This window comes from Trachypithecus francoisi, unplaced genomic scaffold (genome assembly GCF_009764315.1).
Source record: "Trachypithecus francoisi isolate TF-2019V2 unplaced genomic scaffold, Tfra_2.0 Lachesis_group18, whole genome shotgun sequence".
Classification (NCBI taxonomy): domain Eukaryota; kingdom Metazoa; phylum Chordata; class Mammalia; order Primates; family Cercopithecidae; genus Trachypithecus; species Trachypithecus francoisi.
In genome coordinates this window covers 1195073-1212336 of record NW_022681463.1, presented here as the reverse complement: position 1 = coordinate 1212336, position 17264 = coordinate 1195073, and the positions used below count along the sequence as shown (strand labels likewise).

Sequence of the window (17264 nt, the reverse complement as noted above, 5' to 3'; positions counted from 1 at the left end):
ATCTAAACCTCGTACAAAAATTACTCAAAATGGATCATGGACTAAAATGGAAAATAAAGATGAAGAGAGGAGCTGGAGACTGGGAGAAACTATTTGCAAATCACATGTCTGATAAAGGACTCATATCTATAATATATCAAGAACTATCAAAATTCAGCAGTGAAACCAAATCATCTACTTTGAAAATGAATGAAAGACCTGAAGAGACATTTCAGATAACATACAAGCACATGAAAAGATGTTCGACATCATGAGCTGTCAGAAAAAATGCACACTAAAGCCACATTACTATACACCTATCAGAATGCCTAAAATAAAAAGTAGTAACAAGACCAGTGCTGGTGAGGATGCGGGGAAACGGGATCACTCACACTTGGCTGGTGGAAATGGATGATGGTACAGCCATTCTGGAAAACAGCTTGACAGTTTCTTAAAAAACTAAACGTGCAAATGCCATAGAATGCAGCACTCACATTCATGGGCAGTTATCCCAGAGAAATGAAGACTTATGTTCACACAAAAGCCTTTATGTATCTGTTCATAGCGGCATTATTTATAAAGGCCTGAAACCGGAAACAGTCCAGAGACTGTTCAGCAGGTGAATGGTTAAACAAACTGGTGCACTCAGGTCCCAGATACCACTCTGCAGTAGTTCATGACATCCTTAATCATCCGTCTTTCAAACGAGAAACCACCATCATCCTTAATCCCCTTTTCTCCATCCTGGGTCTGAGTGGACTTCATTTTGCATTTCTTTCCAATGCATTTTCCCTCTGTCCTTTCTGGCTGTGCCTCATGCCTCATTTGAACTGTTGTAAGGGCCACCGAATTGTTTTATCTGTCTCATCATGGAATCCTTTCTACACTTCATGCCCCGCATTGCCATTGGAACAATCTTTCCAAAACATGAACAAACTAACTTAAAAGAAATATCCCAGGTAGCCTTCCAAATAAGTCTAAGCTTTCTGTTAGAAGTTTTACTTCTTGTCTATAGGGAACCCCAGGACTGTAGAGAGGTGAATTTGCTGTCTGCATTTTAAGATCAGGCAGAAATCCCTGGAGGGGCCCATGTGGAATAGTGGTACAAATACTGGTTCTGGAATCAGAAGCCCTCATATCCTGGTTCTAACACTAGCTGGATGTTCTTCGGAAAGTTTTGGTTTCAAACCTCAGTGTGAGGAAGTATACTCAAGGGATCACACAAGGCTGCTGGAGGAGCGGATGAGGGGCGTGGTGAAAATGCTGTGTAATCCCTGAAGCACGTCGTATGTGTGAGAAGTGGAGCTGTGTGGATAGCGGTTCTGGAATCATTGTATGAAAATGATGGAAAGCACATTCGTAGTTCTGCCTGATGATACCACTGGGCACCTGTGTTGTACATGCCTGCAACATGGGTGGGGCCCGGGTCACTACAGCTCACGGTTTGGTTTTCATGCAGATAGAAGGCCCGAGAGGACCCTGCCCCCCTCCAGCTGTAGGAAGGAGGTGGCTGTCTCCTGCCTATATTTGTGGGATTGTCTGTGGATCCTTGGAGACAAGAATGCAGGGAGTGGGGGAAGAAAGCCGGCCTGACTGCTCGCTAGTCAGCCTTCCCCCAGGAGGAGTGGAGGGGTCATTTCGTGGTAACTTGCCATGTCTTTCTTAAGCCATCTGCTCTTAGAAATGACCAGCATGACAAGTAAAGGACCCATTAGAGACAGATGGGCTGTGTGTCCTGTGCGTTTATGGCTTTGTGGCCTCAGAGCTGCCAGGACTTCATAGCTTTCTAGGGAATGCTGGGTCAGCCAAGGGGCTAAAAATAGTGAGAGGAAGAAAATTCCCCCTCGCTGCTCTGGTCTGGGAGTGATGACTGAGGAGAGCGGCATGGAGGGCCCAGTCGTGGGGTCCCTCTCAAGCACACCCTCACCACAGTGGGAATGCGGGTCTCAACCTCCCTAGGCCTCTGTGATTTTTATCTATCACATACACACTTCCAGCAGGGATGTCTATGGTGATGAGATGAGGGAACATCATAGTACATGTGGCACTTAGTAGGCTTGTGGTGAGTGGACGCTGGCATCAGTGGAACAGGAGACTGGGTGCTGCATGTGGACGCACTCACGTGCTGGTGGCATGGGTGGACAGAGGAGAGAGGGACGCTCTGTAGTTCTCCTGTTGGTCTGTCACCCCCGCTGTTGTGAGCAGAATCCGTGAGTGCTCACACTGATTCACTGAGTGCTCACACAGAATCACTGATTGCTCAATTTTCTGCTTCCACTTTTGATTTCTTAAGAATGGAAAAAGGAATACTTCAGTGACTTTTCTGGTTGATGGCATACATTCCTTGATATCACCTTAATGCTTTTTAATTTCTATGTATTTTGGATGTTGGAGTTTGCCTGACATCTGTGTTTTTATACCTCACCCTCTTGCGTAACTGTTGGCCACACCAGGACCAGAGAGAAGTGACCAGACCGATTGGTAGCAGGGCTAGGACTGGAATTCCCCAGGCTTTTGATGCCCAGCAGGCTCTGTTTTCTGTATTGCACTGCTCTTCCCTATTTCGACACCTGTTAGGACAGTGGATGTGAAATGTAGCTGGGCACTTTGGGGGTGTGCTAGGGGTGTGGCAGATGCTTCAGACTGGCATTTTCCCCTGGTTCTGAATTCTCATGGCTCAGAGTCAGTCTCTAGGCTACTGACCGGGAAGATACAGGAAGTTGTTTTTTATGGCAAACTATGCCAGGGCATTTTTCTCACCTGGCAATTTATTTGGTTTGGACTGGAATAAATCTCTGATATTGGTTTCTTTGCCAATATTATTAGGGAGTGGAGTCTGACTTGTTAACTTAGCCCGATTCATAGTGCTTAGAATCTCATTGAGTGTGTGTTGAACTGAGCGGAAGTGTGAGAGCATCTTGGACAGTGGTTTGCAAACCTAGCTGCATCTGGGGGGCTGTGAAAAAAGCATGCGTGCTTACTCCAGACCAGTTGAAATAGAATCTGCAAGAATAGAGCCTGGGCAGCTATAGTGCTGTTAAAACCCCCCAGGTGGTTCGGATATACCGTAAAGGTTGAGAACCACTAATCCACAGTGAATTGGAGGCCTGGATCATAGATGTGCCTTATGCTTTCACCAGCTTAGAATGGTTCTTGTGCTTTAGAACTGTGAAAAAAATGTTATGCAAACAAATGTGGAAATAGCCAAATGCCACATCCTGTTACTACCTGCCATGAAGTATATTTACCAATTATTCACTCTATTCTGATCTCTACCCATTCCTCCGTTTCTTCATGGAACAATAATTTGACAGTTGGTTATGCAGAACCAGAGTAAGTCTAGTTTGATTGGTGGGAAACGATTTTGGGTATGAAGTACTCTTTAGGCATTTATTGAACTCTTGTTTGTATCACCTCTGTGCTGGACAGTTTATAAATATTACTTCTTTAAGCAAGGCCTATGGAGTCAGGCTGCCTGGGTTTTGCTAACTAGCTGTGTCATCTGGGGCAAGTTTTTAAGCTTATATAAACCTGACTTTCATCTATGAAATGGATGACAAGGGTCATTACCATCTCACAGGATCGTGCAAATGTGTGTGTAAAGTGCTTAGTTTGGTGCCTAACACATAGCAACTACTCAGTAAAGTTATTATTACACCCTCATCATCATATTTAAGTGTAAATATTAAGAGTTAATAAATTTGTAAAAGGTACTATACCCTTACCCCTTGAACCAAAGACTACTTTAGCTTTAAGTGGTTGGGTTAATTTATCACTTAAATATTGGCCTCTTGAATACCTTGAATTTCAATTGAACGTAGCCAGAGGATTTCATAATTGGACCGTTGCCTCTGGAAGTTGGAGCTTTGTTTGGTTTCACTTCCTACACTAAGCATGTGGCCGTACGCACCTTTATGGTGACTTCTGGTACTGGGGAATCAAAGCTTCATTCGTTCCTTTGGAGGAGATGATCTTATGCTATACGAAGCTCTCAGACTTCCTTAACTATGTACCATCCAGACAAGACCAGGTGCTTCCCATGGCAGCCTGTCCTTTTCTTAGCTCTCTCATCAGTCTAGCCTGTTCCTACTATTCCTCTTTATACTAGAACTTGTCTTTGAACAAGGAATGTTGTTTTGTCACTGCTAGGTCCCCAGCAATTAGTCATGCCTAGCACATACTAGGTGCCTCCTGAATGTGAATAGGTGATAATCTAGCAGAACACAAGATAAATCCGTGGGTTGAGATTTAAGCTGTGTGGTATGAATGTTGCATTGGCAAACTTATTAAACCAATTTTCTTAATACAAGTTTAACATGTCTTAGTAACTGACTTAGTTCAGTAATCATTTACTGAATGTCCTCTAGGCCAGACATTGCGTACGGAAAGGCAATAATATATGATTCCTGCCTCATGCACAGGAAGTCTAGTGCAATGGACAGACATGTGCCAATGGCTGCCATGGAATATGGTATTAAGATAAAAGGGCACCCTGTGTGCCCTTGGAGCATAGAGCAGGGCTTGTGTTCTGGGAACATGGGCTCCATTTGAAAACACAATTTAAATTCATTTTCTTTTTTCTTTTTTTTTTTTTTTGAGACAGAGTCTTGCTGTGTTGTCCAGGCTGGGGTACAGTGGTGTGATCTTGGCTCACTGCAACGTGCTCCCCCCAGGTTGAAGCAGTTCTCGTGCCCCAGCCTCCCGAGTAGCTGGGATAACAGGTGTTCATCACCACGCCCTACTAATTTTTGCATTTTTAGTAGAGATGGAGTTTCATCATGCTGGCCGGGCTGGTCTTGAACTCCTGACATCAGGTGATCCTCCCGCCTCGGCCTTCCAAAATTCTGGGATTATAGGCATGTATGTGTTCACTCTTTTAAATATCTGTGGGTAGCACTTAACTTTAAATGGTTACTAATTAAACTATTGAATGACTTTAGTATGGATTTAATGACTTTGCTCGGGCCTCGTTTTTAATTTCCTTCATTAGAGGAAAAAAAAAATGCAGGTTGAATATCCCTTATCCAAACTGCTTGGAACCAGAAGTGTCTCAGATTTTTTTACATTTTTGGATTTTTGAATATTTGTATTATACTTGCTGGTTGAGCATCCTGAATTCAAAAATCCAGAATCTGAGCTGCTTCAATGAGCATTTCGTTGAGCGTTAGGTCAGCACTCAAAAAGTTGTGGATTTTGGAGTTTCTGGTTAGGGAGACTCATCCTAAATAGGTGCTGGATTGTTGCCGAGTTCTGGACCAGAGGTTAGGTGACTAGGCTTTGGTTTTCGCTTTGTTACTAAACAGGCTGTTTTATTCCATAAGCTCAGCTTTAGATCCCCCGGTTGTCAAAGAAGGGGATGGACCATCTGATGTTTAAGGCTTCTGTTAGTTCTGACTTGGAGATACCTGGCTTCAGTTCATCTTCCTTAGGAGTGAATAAAGAATATGGGAATTTTGAAATTGTTAGTCAACAGTTACAGGTTGTTGCAGCCTGGTTTTGGGTAAAAGTCTTCTTTAGTGAGCCCGGGGAGAAGCACTGGTTTAGCTGTCAGCTGAGTGGGGTAAGCGGTCCTCTTAATTTTCCTCTGTTTTAGTGAAAGCATTGTTAAGGTCACAGCGTGAGTGGAGCTGGCTGGAAAGAGGAGGGGAACTCACTGTTACAGGTAATATTGAATGTCTTTTCAGTCACTAAATGCTTTTTATGATATGTTTTTCAGGATTTCAGTGTTGTATGATTTCTCTGTGTTAAGACAGGAAATTTAACATCAACAAAAAAGAATGCTCTTTCTTTTTTTTTTTATTTGAGATGGAGTTTCGCTTTTGTTGCCCAGGCTGGAGTGCAGTGGCATGATCTCAGCTCACTGCAACCTCGGCGTCCTGAGTTCAAGCGATTTTCCTGCCTCAGCCTCCTGAGTAGCTGGGATTACAGGTGTCCGCCAGCATGCCCGGCTAATTTTTGTATTTTTAGTACAGACGGGGCTTCGCCATATTGGCCAGGTTGTTCTTGAACTTCTGACCTCAGGTGATCCACCTGCCTCGGCCTCCCAAAGTGCTGGGATTACAGGCTTGAGCCACCGTGCCCGGCCCTCTGTTCTTGAACTTCTGACCTCAGGTGATCCTCCTGCCTCGGCTTCCCAAGGTGCTGGGATTACAGGCATGAGCCGCCACGCCCGGCCTTGAATGTTCTTTCTATGGGAATCTACAAAAGCCAGCTTTGGAGTCTAGTGGCAGAAAACCTCTTCTTCATTGTTTAGCTGTGCTGTGAGCTTGGAGGGCTTCAAGCCCAGCTGAAAAAGCTGTAGTATTTTATGTCAGTTGGCTGTCTTGGAGAACTTAATGAGCACTGGGCTGGAGTGATACTGTCAGAGTTCAGGAGCTGTTGGAGGCTCTCGTAGCCGAGATACTGGGGTTGCCCAAATACATCGGCTGGACTCACTATTTCTCCCATGAGTAAGGGTGTGGAAAATGCTGTGGTCTTAACTCTGCTCTTAATTTTACAGTGCTGTTATTAATGGTAAGAATGATTTCATATGTTTGTATTTTGCTTCATAATTCACAGAGAATTTTAAAATCCATTATCTGATTTTATTCCCTCAGCAGTTCTGTGAAAAAGGCAGAGCAGTTTTCATATCTTCTGTTTTCCCGTGATTCTCTTGTGGCTCACAGAAGCTAAGAGCCTTCACTAAGGTCATAGGGTGAATGAGTCTCAGAGCTGGGAGTAGAGACTCAGGCTTCTAGGGACCCTGTTTCTTCCTCGAACAGCTCCCTCTTGTGGCGCTCTGCTCAGGTAACTGCGCATGCTCGGTTTGGTCTTTTGTAAATCCCTGCCCCATTTCGGGGGAGGTTCTTGGGAGGCTTCTATTCATTTTGGAGCATTTAAGTATCTTGTCCTCTCTCCCTCCTCCCAGATGCATGGGCATTTCTGCAGGCCCCCAGGCTGGCCCTTGTGCGTGGGGGCATCTCCTGCCTCCACGTTGTTTGCATGCCCCTTCTGAAGGTGCTCTTCCCCGCATGGAGACCCCTGGTGCCTGCCTCCACACTGCAGGCTGTTCCGTACATGTTACTGACTTAGCATCATTGTTTTCTAGAAATGAGACGGGGTTTGGATGCCAAGTTCTTTTCTGTGTGAAGGCTGCGATGGTATCATCTTGCCTTCCCCGTGTGTGCTCCTTGAGGGTGTCGCTGTGCTGCGGTCATCTGTGTTCCCTAGGGTGCCTCCCTTGGAGTCCCGGCCGTAGCAGACATGCAGTCAGTCCTCATGGCTTAAATGAGAGGAAGGCCAGCAGAGCCATTAAATCTGGAAAATGACAAGTGAGGGAAAGGAATTTTTATTTAAGGCATGTGAAAAAGAAATCTTTTTAGAAAAGTTGACCTGTTTCTCAATTGGAGTTGAATTTCAGCTCAGAAAAGCAGCTGTGTGCCCAGAGGGCTTTGGGATTTCAGTTTGTGACATAAATTGAATTTGTTGTTGTATGCATGTATTATCCTTTTGTGGTTTTATTAGGCCTTTCTCCCAAATGGAATTGATTTTTCTATAAAAGTCACACTTCCTTTTTGAGAAGTGTAACACTAATTGTATGGGATGGTCTCCCAAAAGATTACCTGTCAGGAACCAAACACACTGCCTCAGACTCACGGCCCCTGGTTTCTGCCTGTGCAGCTGCAGGGCAGAGAGGCACGCTCGAGCTGAAATCAAGACGCATGTCTGCATCTTCTCTTTTTTGATTGCTGTTCTGTCTCTGAGCCAGCCTGCCTTCAATGTCTAGGAGCTTGGTGTGTGTAGATACATTACGGTATGGAGGAGGGATATGGTGTTGCAACAGCCAGGAGACTCGCTGAAGTCTCTGTTCTCTTCCTGCTCACTGCTCTGACTTTGTATAAGTCACCTTTGTAGGGCTGTGCACCGTGGCTTACACCTGTAATCCCAGGACTTTGGGAGGCTGACATGGGAGGATCTCTTGAGCCCAGAGTTTGGAACCAGTCTGGGCAACATATGAAACCCCATCCCTAGAAAAAATAAAAAATAAAAAATTAGCCAGGTGTGGTGGCTCATGCCTGTAATCCCAGCTAGTGGAGAGGCTGAGGTGCGAGAATCACTTGAGCCCAGGAAGTCGAGGCTGCAGTGAACCATCATCACACCACTGCACTCCAGCCTGGTCAGAGCAAGACCTTGTCTCAAAAAACACAAAAACAAACAAACAAAAACCCATTTGTAATAGTGGCAGTAGTTAACTTTTGAAAGTTTGGAGAAAAGTTCCTAAATAACCTGTGACCATGGACAACTTCCTTAGCCTTTCTCTGCCTTAGTTTCCTCATCTATGAAAAATGAGAGAATATGGTACTGATCTTATAGGATCTGAAGGAGAACTAAACGAGATCAAACTCAGAGCCTGGCACATCGTGAATACGCCCTCAATGTTATTATTTCAACCTCTTAGAGGAAAAACGTGCCAATGGGTCATTATGGCTAAACATAGACTATCACTGGCGTTACTCGTGGTATTGGAAGGAACTTGAATTCCATATAGATAGTGTGATGGAGAAAGTATTTCAGGCATTGACAGTGTTTATTCAAAGAAAAAAGGACGTGTCTGTCCTGTATGGAGAGCCGTTTCCGCTTGTTTCTTTAAGTGCTATGGAAAAAGCAGTCAACCCTGTGCTCTCTGCCGGACAGCTTCAGTCTCCGCATATTGATTTGGCCAATTGTCGCTCCCTGTCATCATGGCAGCAGCAGTTGAAGGGACAACTTGTCTTGATTTGCATTTTTGGGTGTTTGTGCTATTTATAGACAATTAAGACATGGAAGCCTGTTTATGGCAAGCTGGCAAATTCAGCAAAACATGGAAAAACCTGTTAGCACAGTTTGCATGTGTGCGGGCACAGAGCAGCCAAATGAACACACACGTTTTCCTGTATTTTAAAAACTTTCTAAAAAAAAAAAAAAAAGGACATTAAACCATTGCCCAGATGGCTTATAGAGCTAGAGCTTTTTCCTTGAAGTACATGAGTATGGCTGTCAGACATCTGAAACCCTAAACCATCTTAAAACATCATTTTGATGGTACCCTCTACCCGCCGTTTTTTTCCATTTGTAAGGGACAAGGATCCAGGAAGGAAAGTATCAGCTTACAAAGGCTTTTGTTACAATTAATCGTTCATGTTCTCTCTTTTGGTATCTTATTCTCTGTTTACATTTCATTTTTATTTTTATTTTTGTTTTGGAGACAGAGTCTTGCTCTGTCATCCAGGCTGGAGTGCAGTGGTGTGATCTCGGCTCACTCCAACCTCTGCCTCCGAGGTTCAAGTGATTCTTGTGCCTCAGTTTCCTGAGTAACTGGGATTACAGGCGTGTGCCACCACATACAGCTAATTTGTATGTATTTAGTAGAGACAGGGTTTCGCCGTGTTGGTCAGGCTGATCTTGAACTCCTGAACTCAGGTGATCTGCCTGTCTGAGTCTCCCAAAGAGCTGAGAGTACAGGTGTGAGCCACCGTGCCTGGCCGCTGTTTCCATTTTGTAACGCTAGCGTCACCCCAGTGTAGGGTGGCTAGGGGTATTCTTCTTTCCTGTTTCCTGGTGTATTTTCCTCTACAGCATTGATCACTCTTTAACATACTTTTTGGTTGTCTGTGTCTACCTACAAAAATATATGTTCCCTGTTATATCACCAGTGCCTGGCACGTAGATAGTTAGTCAATATATGTTGAATGAATGAATGAATGAATGGGCTGAAAGAACCTGATTCTTCTTTCTTCTGTCACTTCACACCAAATGCTTTTGGAAAATGCTATGTGAACAGGGATCGTAAGCAGGAGAGGTTACACACATGACTGTGGGATAGCCCATCATCCTCAGATACTTGTCTGGAAGGAGGTGGAGCACTTGAGTAGAAATGATACAAGATAACTTCTTCAGGAAATCAGCCAAGTGTCACCGCTTTTCACAGGCGTGTGATGTTGGCGTATGTGTGTATGAAGAGCTGTCGTGGCCTAGAATCACGGGCCTTTAGATCCCTTGTACATCGCTTTTTTAAAGCGATTTACAAAAAAATAGAAAAGTAAAGGCCAGGCTGGGCGCGGTGGCTCAAGCCTGTAATCCCAGCACTTTGGGAGGCCGAGACGTGTGGATCACAAGGTCAGGAGATTGAGACCATCCTGGCGAACACGGTGAAACCCCGTCTCTACTAAAAAATACAAAAAACTAGCCGGGCGATGTGGCGGGCGCCTGTAGTCCCAGCTACTCAGGAGGCTGAGTCAGGAGAATGGCATGAACCTGGGAGGCGGAGCTTGCAGTGAGCTGCGATCCGGCCACTGCACTCCAGCCTGGGTGACAGAGCGAGACTCCGTCTCAAAAAAAAAAAAAAGAAAGAAAAAAAGGAAAAGTTAAGGCCGAGGCCTAAGAGTGCTGCAGGCCACCGAGGTAGAGTCCCTGTGTGCCCTTCTCAGTGTCCGGTCACTTCTCACTGCACTCCCCTCTTTACTGCTAAAGCCACCTTCCCTGACTCTGAATGTGTAACCACGAGGGAGAAAATGTACTCCAGGCTCACAGTTTGTGGAGAAAAATCCCAGCAGCTGAAAATAATGTTCACAAAGTTTGTACCTAGAAAAAGTTGCCATTTCTATCATGTCTTTAAATATCCCTGTTTCTTATACATTTTATAAACAAGACAGTAGAAGGAGATTCGGGAACAGCAACGTTAGAACAAGGGGGAAAAAATCACACCTAAAGCACTCCAGTTTCTGTTTTCTTCTCAGTTTAGGGCTGAGGCACTTCAGCTTCCTGTCTAAGGGACCACTCAAATCTGATTAGAAGCCATTGTGGGCTGGTAATTATCCGTAATTTTAGGAAGACAGATGCAGCACCAACTCTGTTCTCTAATAGCAGGCTTATTAATTTTAAATTTGCATGGGAGGAGAAGCAGATGGCGAGGTGGGTTAAGCGTTCAGATGCTTGGTCATTGACAGCTTTTTACTCTCACGTATCACATGGGGATTTGGGACCCGGAAATCCCGCTGAGAACTGATGACTATCTGTCCCCTAACCATCTGGGATCTTTTTCATCCTGAGCTCAGAAAGATTGCTCCTACTGCAGAGAGGGAAGACAGGTTGTTGACTGGTTAGAAATCATGGTAGGTTATTTTCTCCACCCGCAGTTCGCAGTTGGAAAGCAGAGGTATGAAAAAGTTGTCTTCTCTATTGTATTTCAAATCTGGGTGTTTAAAAAATTATGTAAGCAAATTAAGCATTTCTTTAATGGTAGTTGTGTGTGTTCTTGATGCGAATGAGAGGTGCATTCCCTTGTAAAATCCCTGTGACTAAATAGGAATGTGAGCCTTAGAACCAAAGTTGGTTTTCTAGATGATCATGTAGACTTGATGCTGAGCACCAGACAAAGATGTTGATTGAAGCGATTTAAAAAAAAATTTGTCTGAGTTAAGATTTTGCACCAATATTTAGAAAATCAACAAAAGAACTTGAGGAATGTTCTCAGGCATGCAGTTCAGCCCCCTGCCCACATTGTCATAAAATCCGAGTGTGAGTACAGGGAGGTGCATTCCTTTCTGTTCTCATCACCGGTCCTTTCCTGGCTCTGCACCTGCCTGTCATGCGCGTCCCTGTGAAGAGACCACCAAACAGGCTTTGTGTGAGCAATAAAGCTTTTTAATCACCTGGGCGCAGGCGGGCTGAGTCCGAAAAGAGAGTTAGCGAAGGGAGATAAAGGTGGGGCTGTTTTATAGGGTTTGGGTAGGTAAAGGAAAATTACAGTCAAAGGGGGGTTGTTCTCTGGTGGGCAGGAGTGGGGGGTCACAAGAAGCTCAGTGGGGGAGCTTTTTGAGCCAGGATGAGCCAGGAAAAGGAATTTCACAAGAGAATATCATCCCTTAAGGCAAGGACCGGCCATTTTCACTTTTTTTGTGGTAGAATGTTATCAGTTAAGGCGGGACAGGGCATTTGCACTTCTTTTGTGATTCTTCAGTTACTTCAGGCCATCTGGTGTATACCTGCAAGTCACAGGGGATGCGATGGCTTGGATTGGGCTCAGAGGCCTGACATTGCTCTCTCCCTACCTTCCCTACCTTTTCCCTCCTGTGCGGCTCTCTCACAAAGTGAATGGCCTCAGCCACAGCTTCTCTGCAGCTGCATCAGACTGTGGCGACACGAGTGGTGGCTGCTGCAGGGCCTGCTGTCCCCATGGAGCCCGGTCTGGCTTGCCGCTGCAGCCTGGTGATCATTTTGCACCTCAAGTATGGAATTCTACAGAATAAGAGCCAGCATGCTGGGGATGGAGGCGTCTTTATCACGGTGCTCTGCATATTTTAATCTTGGGTAGAAAGTATGGAAAAGTATGGGATACGTGTGGTTTGATGTCAGAAGGACGTTGTGAACTTGATGTGGACTGAGATTTTCAGGTGCAACAGGCACCCCGGCTTCATTAAATGAGACTTCTCCATCTCCCTGCCAGGCACGCACAGGTGTATGGCCACATTTTATGTCTTATCCTTATCTAGAGTGCGCCTTATCATCATGCTTAAAGTTACATGATGATATTCTTCCTCATAGAGTAGGTCCCAAACTGCATTCAACACAGAAATGTACTCTTGCTATTATACATAGAAAGTGCTTTCATATACCAAGTGGAGAGCAGTCCTAAAATCTGGGCTGGAGTCACAGAAGGAAGGCTTTGGGAAGCAACAGATTCCCTAGTCCAAACTGGTTTTTCATGAACCTAGAAACAGGACCAAGAGAAGTGAATTTGCCTAAGGCCCTGACAGTGTCTCAAGGTAGCATTTGAACCTAACAGTTTCTTGACCTGTTTCTTTAAATGATTAGTCATGCTTCCTCTGATTCCTATATAAACATATTCCTCATTCATTCTTTTGTTTCAGTGAATTATTGCGGTGCTACCACCTAACAGTATTTGAGTCAAAATGTGGCAGTGTTTATCCCTTTCCAAGGTTTTTAGTTGCACACTTTTTCAAAGTTGTGCTTACAGTTTCTTATTGGTTGCAAGGTGTCCTTTCAGAAGCCAATTGTGTGGTGTATTTATGTTGATTGTTAGAGGTAGTTTGGTTAGAACCTACTTTGAGTGGCTGCTGTGGCCTGGGGCACAGTGACAACTGCCTGCTTCATGGGCAGAGATGAAGGTAATTGCTTCCTGGGAATACCATCCTCCTGGCCACACGCTCCAGCCCATTTCGGTTGTGTTGGTTTCCTCGCATCTGCACCTTTCTGGCTTCATGTGAGTCTCATTTATTTGAGCATATGACTTCAGGCTGTGGGCAAGAATGGCCATTTTAGGACAGAGATGCACACAAAGGAACAACTGGCTAACTGTGAGTGAAGACATTCTTAGGGGGTTTCATTTCTTTTATTCTGTAACAGGCAGTCTGGGAAGCATTCTGGACACGTGGCCTGCGCTGTCACAGTTCCTCCTTGCAGGATCGCAGATGTTTGGAGATTGTAGTGATAACCGTTATCATTGAGAATGTCATTCTCGCAGGCTCTAATATGTCAGGATTTATTCAGTGTTAATTTGTTAAAGACAACTGTATTTCTAGCCGAATCCGTGTTAGACGTTTCTCCTGGCAGTGTTGCTGGGGCTATTCCCGTGGCTTAGTCTTAGGGAAGCACACGCCTTTGAATACTGCTGAAGCTGTGACTACCCAAAGCGCACCGGAGTACTTTTGCCATATGGGGTGTTAGTCACTGATACACGTCTCAGTCAGACCTGATGGATTCTTGACCCCTTGCTTTTTTAATTTTTTAATTTTAATTTAAAGTTTTGTTTTTTAAGAGCACAACCCCTCAGGTGGCCACCGTGAATCTCTGGTGTCTTCAGTTGGTTGAAGCCTATTTGCTGTCTCTGGTTCAAACATATTCGAAGCCTGATGATGCTTCCCTCGGTTGTTCTTCTGCTGTGTGACCTCCGCGCCCGCAGGGTTCAAGACTGTCAGAGCTGGGAGCCCCCTTCACAACTACCCGGGTTTCCGGAACCTACTTTATCTAGCCCTGGGGATGGAACAGATGTCATCAGGGGCGGAGGCTTATTAGGTTTACATGCCATTGGTAACGAAAGAGGAGGTTTTCTTTTATATAAGGGGAGCTTCTTATAATGCGCTTTAGTAGGGTAAAGAAGCTTTTGAGGTTTGCTTTCTCTGGAAGGATAGTTTGTGATCCTGCCCTTGCTTTCAACAAAAATATAATTTGCATACCAGTGCATGTTGTATTACTGAGCACTGGCTGACAAACGGTTCTTTACTCGTCATTCACTCCGCCACTGTTTCTTGAATGGCATGTGTGCCAGCTGTAGTAGGAACTTGCTAAGGCTCTAGGACTAACTCTTATGAAACGGGGGTCCTGGGGAAAGCAAATGCATATAACTATAAACGTTTGTGGGGATATCAGAGGGAGTGACTATAGGTGCAAAACTTCATTCATTCATTGTCCTATCTAGGAGGTTTTGTGTCTTAGCAGCGTGTTCCATAGTAACACATTCCTGTATCAAAATATTCATCATATTATTTTGAAATTCTCTGCTTAGGTATGTTTTCCCCACTAAGTTTAGAACTGGTTAAGGACAGGCTATGGGGTATGTAATATATGTACACACACACAATATATATATATTACCATTGTAAATATACAATATATATTTATATACACACATATATATTTCTCCCTCTATATACACACAACACACACACACATATATATACACACACACATATATATGAATACATACACACACACACACACACACACACACATTTCTGCCAAGCACAGAAAGTCAAAACTAGGCAAGGGTTCTTTTAGGGCTCATGAAAAAATAGCTGTGCTTAGTTGAGAGTGTCCTTAAGTTGCCAGGGGAAAGACAGGATGGATTCACAAAGGGAGATAGTTTTTTTTTTTTTTCTCCTTTGTTTAACTCTTGAATTCAAAAAATCCAGACTTACGGAAAGTTGTAAAAATAGTACAGAGAATTCCCGTATGGTCTTCCCTCAGGTTCCCCAAACATTTCACCCCATTTGTACTTTCTTTTTCTCTCTCTGTAGATATAATTTTTTTTTTTTCTGAAATGTTTGAGAGTGGAAGGTAGAATGCAGGGCAGGGTGAAAGTCGGAAGGAGAGAGGTGGGTTTGGAGGCTTTTTTTTTTTTTTAACCTTCTGAGATGGAGTTTCGCTCCTGTCACCCAGGCTGCAGTGCAATGGCACGATCTCGGCTCACTGTAACCTCTGCCTTCTGAGTTCAAGTGATTCTCCTGCTTCAGCCTCCCGAATAGCTGGGATTACAGGTGCCCACCACCATGCTCGGCTAATTTTTTGTATTTTTAGTAAAGGGGTTTCACCACGTTGGCCAGGCTGGTCTTGAACTCCTGACGTCTGATGATCCACCTGCCTTGGCCTACCAAAGTGCTTGGGATTACAGGCATGAGCCACTGTGCCTGGCAATTGGGAGGCTTTTACAGTAACCCAGAGTGCTATGATGAGGGCTGGACCTGGTTGGAAATGATGAGGAAGGTGAGAAGTGATTAGGTCTGGCATATATTTTGAAAGGAGAGTTTAAATGGGTTGGATGACAAGAGAGAGAAAAAGAAGTTTTAAGGATGATGTCAAGGATTTTGGGCTGAGTAACTGGAAGACTAGAGATGCTGTTATTGGGATGGGGAAGATTATGGGAGGAGTGGGTTATAGCACGGGGAATCAAAAGTGCGTTTTGGGCATGCTAAATTTGAGGTCCAAAAAGAGATGTTAAGAAGTGTTGGCCGGACACGGTGGCTCACGCCTGTAATTCCAGCACTTTGGGAGGCTGAGGCAGGCAGATGACCTGAGGTCAAGAGTTCGAGACCGGCCTGATAATTATTAAAATCGATCATTGATGTTTACTAATTAATCATATTATTGCTGCTAATACCGCAGGAGGTGTATACCTACCTGTGATGTTGTTCCTAATATCCAGGGACAGACATGATCTTAGTTTTAATATCGCAGTAGGTGTACACTCACGCTGTGACACTGATCCTAATCTCCAGGGGGTAGAGTATGACATGACTCCCAACATAGCAATGAACGGACAGCCACCCGTGATATTGCTCCTAATATTCATGGAAGAAGCCTATGCTATTACTCCCAATATCGCAGGGAGGATACAGCTCTTCTGTGATATGGTTCCGAGTATCCAGAGGGGAGAGGATGATAATAGTTCCAGTATCGCAGGCTGTGTTCACCCGCCCTGTGATATTGTTATGAGGATCCTGGAAAGGATATGACTCCCCATAGAGCAGGAGGCGTACATCCAGCCTGGGATATCCATGGAGAGGAGAGGCTGATATTACTCCCAATATGGCAGGGGGTGTACATCCACCCTGTGATATTCTTCTTAATATTCCAAGGCTGAGAGGTTGATATTACTCCCAGTATCGCAGACACTGTACACCCCCGTGTGATACTCTTCCTGATACCCGGAAGGGGAGAAGATGGTATTAATCCCCATATCGCAGGAGGTGAACACCCACTCTGATATCTTTCCTAGTATGCAGGGGGAGAGGGGGATAATATTATTCCAATATTGCAGAAGATGTACACGCTCCCCCCGTGATATTGTCCTTAATATTCCAAGGCACAGAAGACGATGCTACTCCCAATATCACAGAAAGTGTACACCCCCCAGTGATGTTGTTTCCATGGTCCAGGAGGGAAGAGGATGATATGACTTTCAATCCCTGCACCCTGCAATGCTCTCACCCTGCAGCACCGACACCCAGCTCAACCTGACATGGGACCAGAGGTGCTGGCTGGGGGCGTTGATTGCTTCTTTTGTCCCTTGCCAGACTCAGTAGAGGAAGCTGAGACTGAGCAGTCGCAGGAACAAGGTGGGTTTTGCAGGTGGCTCAGGCTTCCTCTGGTGATGAGCTGGGCCTTGGGGTAATGCCGGGGGGGGGGTGACAGAGCTGAGTACAGTGGGCATTGGATGCAGCTGTCACCCCTCTGCGGTGCAGGCTGGGGGCTTGGGGGACGTTGACTGAGGTGGGCCTGAACCTCTCGTCTACTCTGACACTGGAGGCTGTGGGGTTCCACACTTCTTCCAATGAACATGCTGGCCCCCGCCTGGTCCCCGACCAAGATGGGACATCCTTTCTACTGCTGGGGCCCACATGGAGCTGTGGGTTCCTTTCTCATGACCTGGAGAAGCTGCAGCTCGCCCTGTGCTCTGCCTCAGAGATGGGAGGCCACACTGCCCTCAGCGGGTAGCAGAATTCAGGCCCTTAGGTTGCAGGGGCCTCAAC

The 17264-nt window shown here is 45.1% G+C and overlaps 1 long non-coding RNA gene across 1 annotated transcript; it reads left to right on the top strand.

Annotated features, from left to right (window-relative positions):
• The first annotated feature begins 4440 nt into the window (after positions 1-4440).
• On the top strand, positions 4441-16850 carry LOC117063347. Its single transcript, XR_004428881.1, has 3 exons — positions 4441-4450; positions 4583-4700; positions 16809-16850. It is a non-coding gene; the product is annotated as an uncharacterized LOC117063347 (long non-coding RNA).
• The last annotated feature ends 414 nt before the right edge of the window (positions 16851-17264 follow it).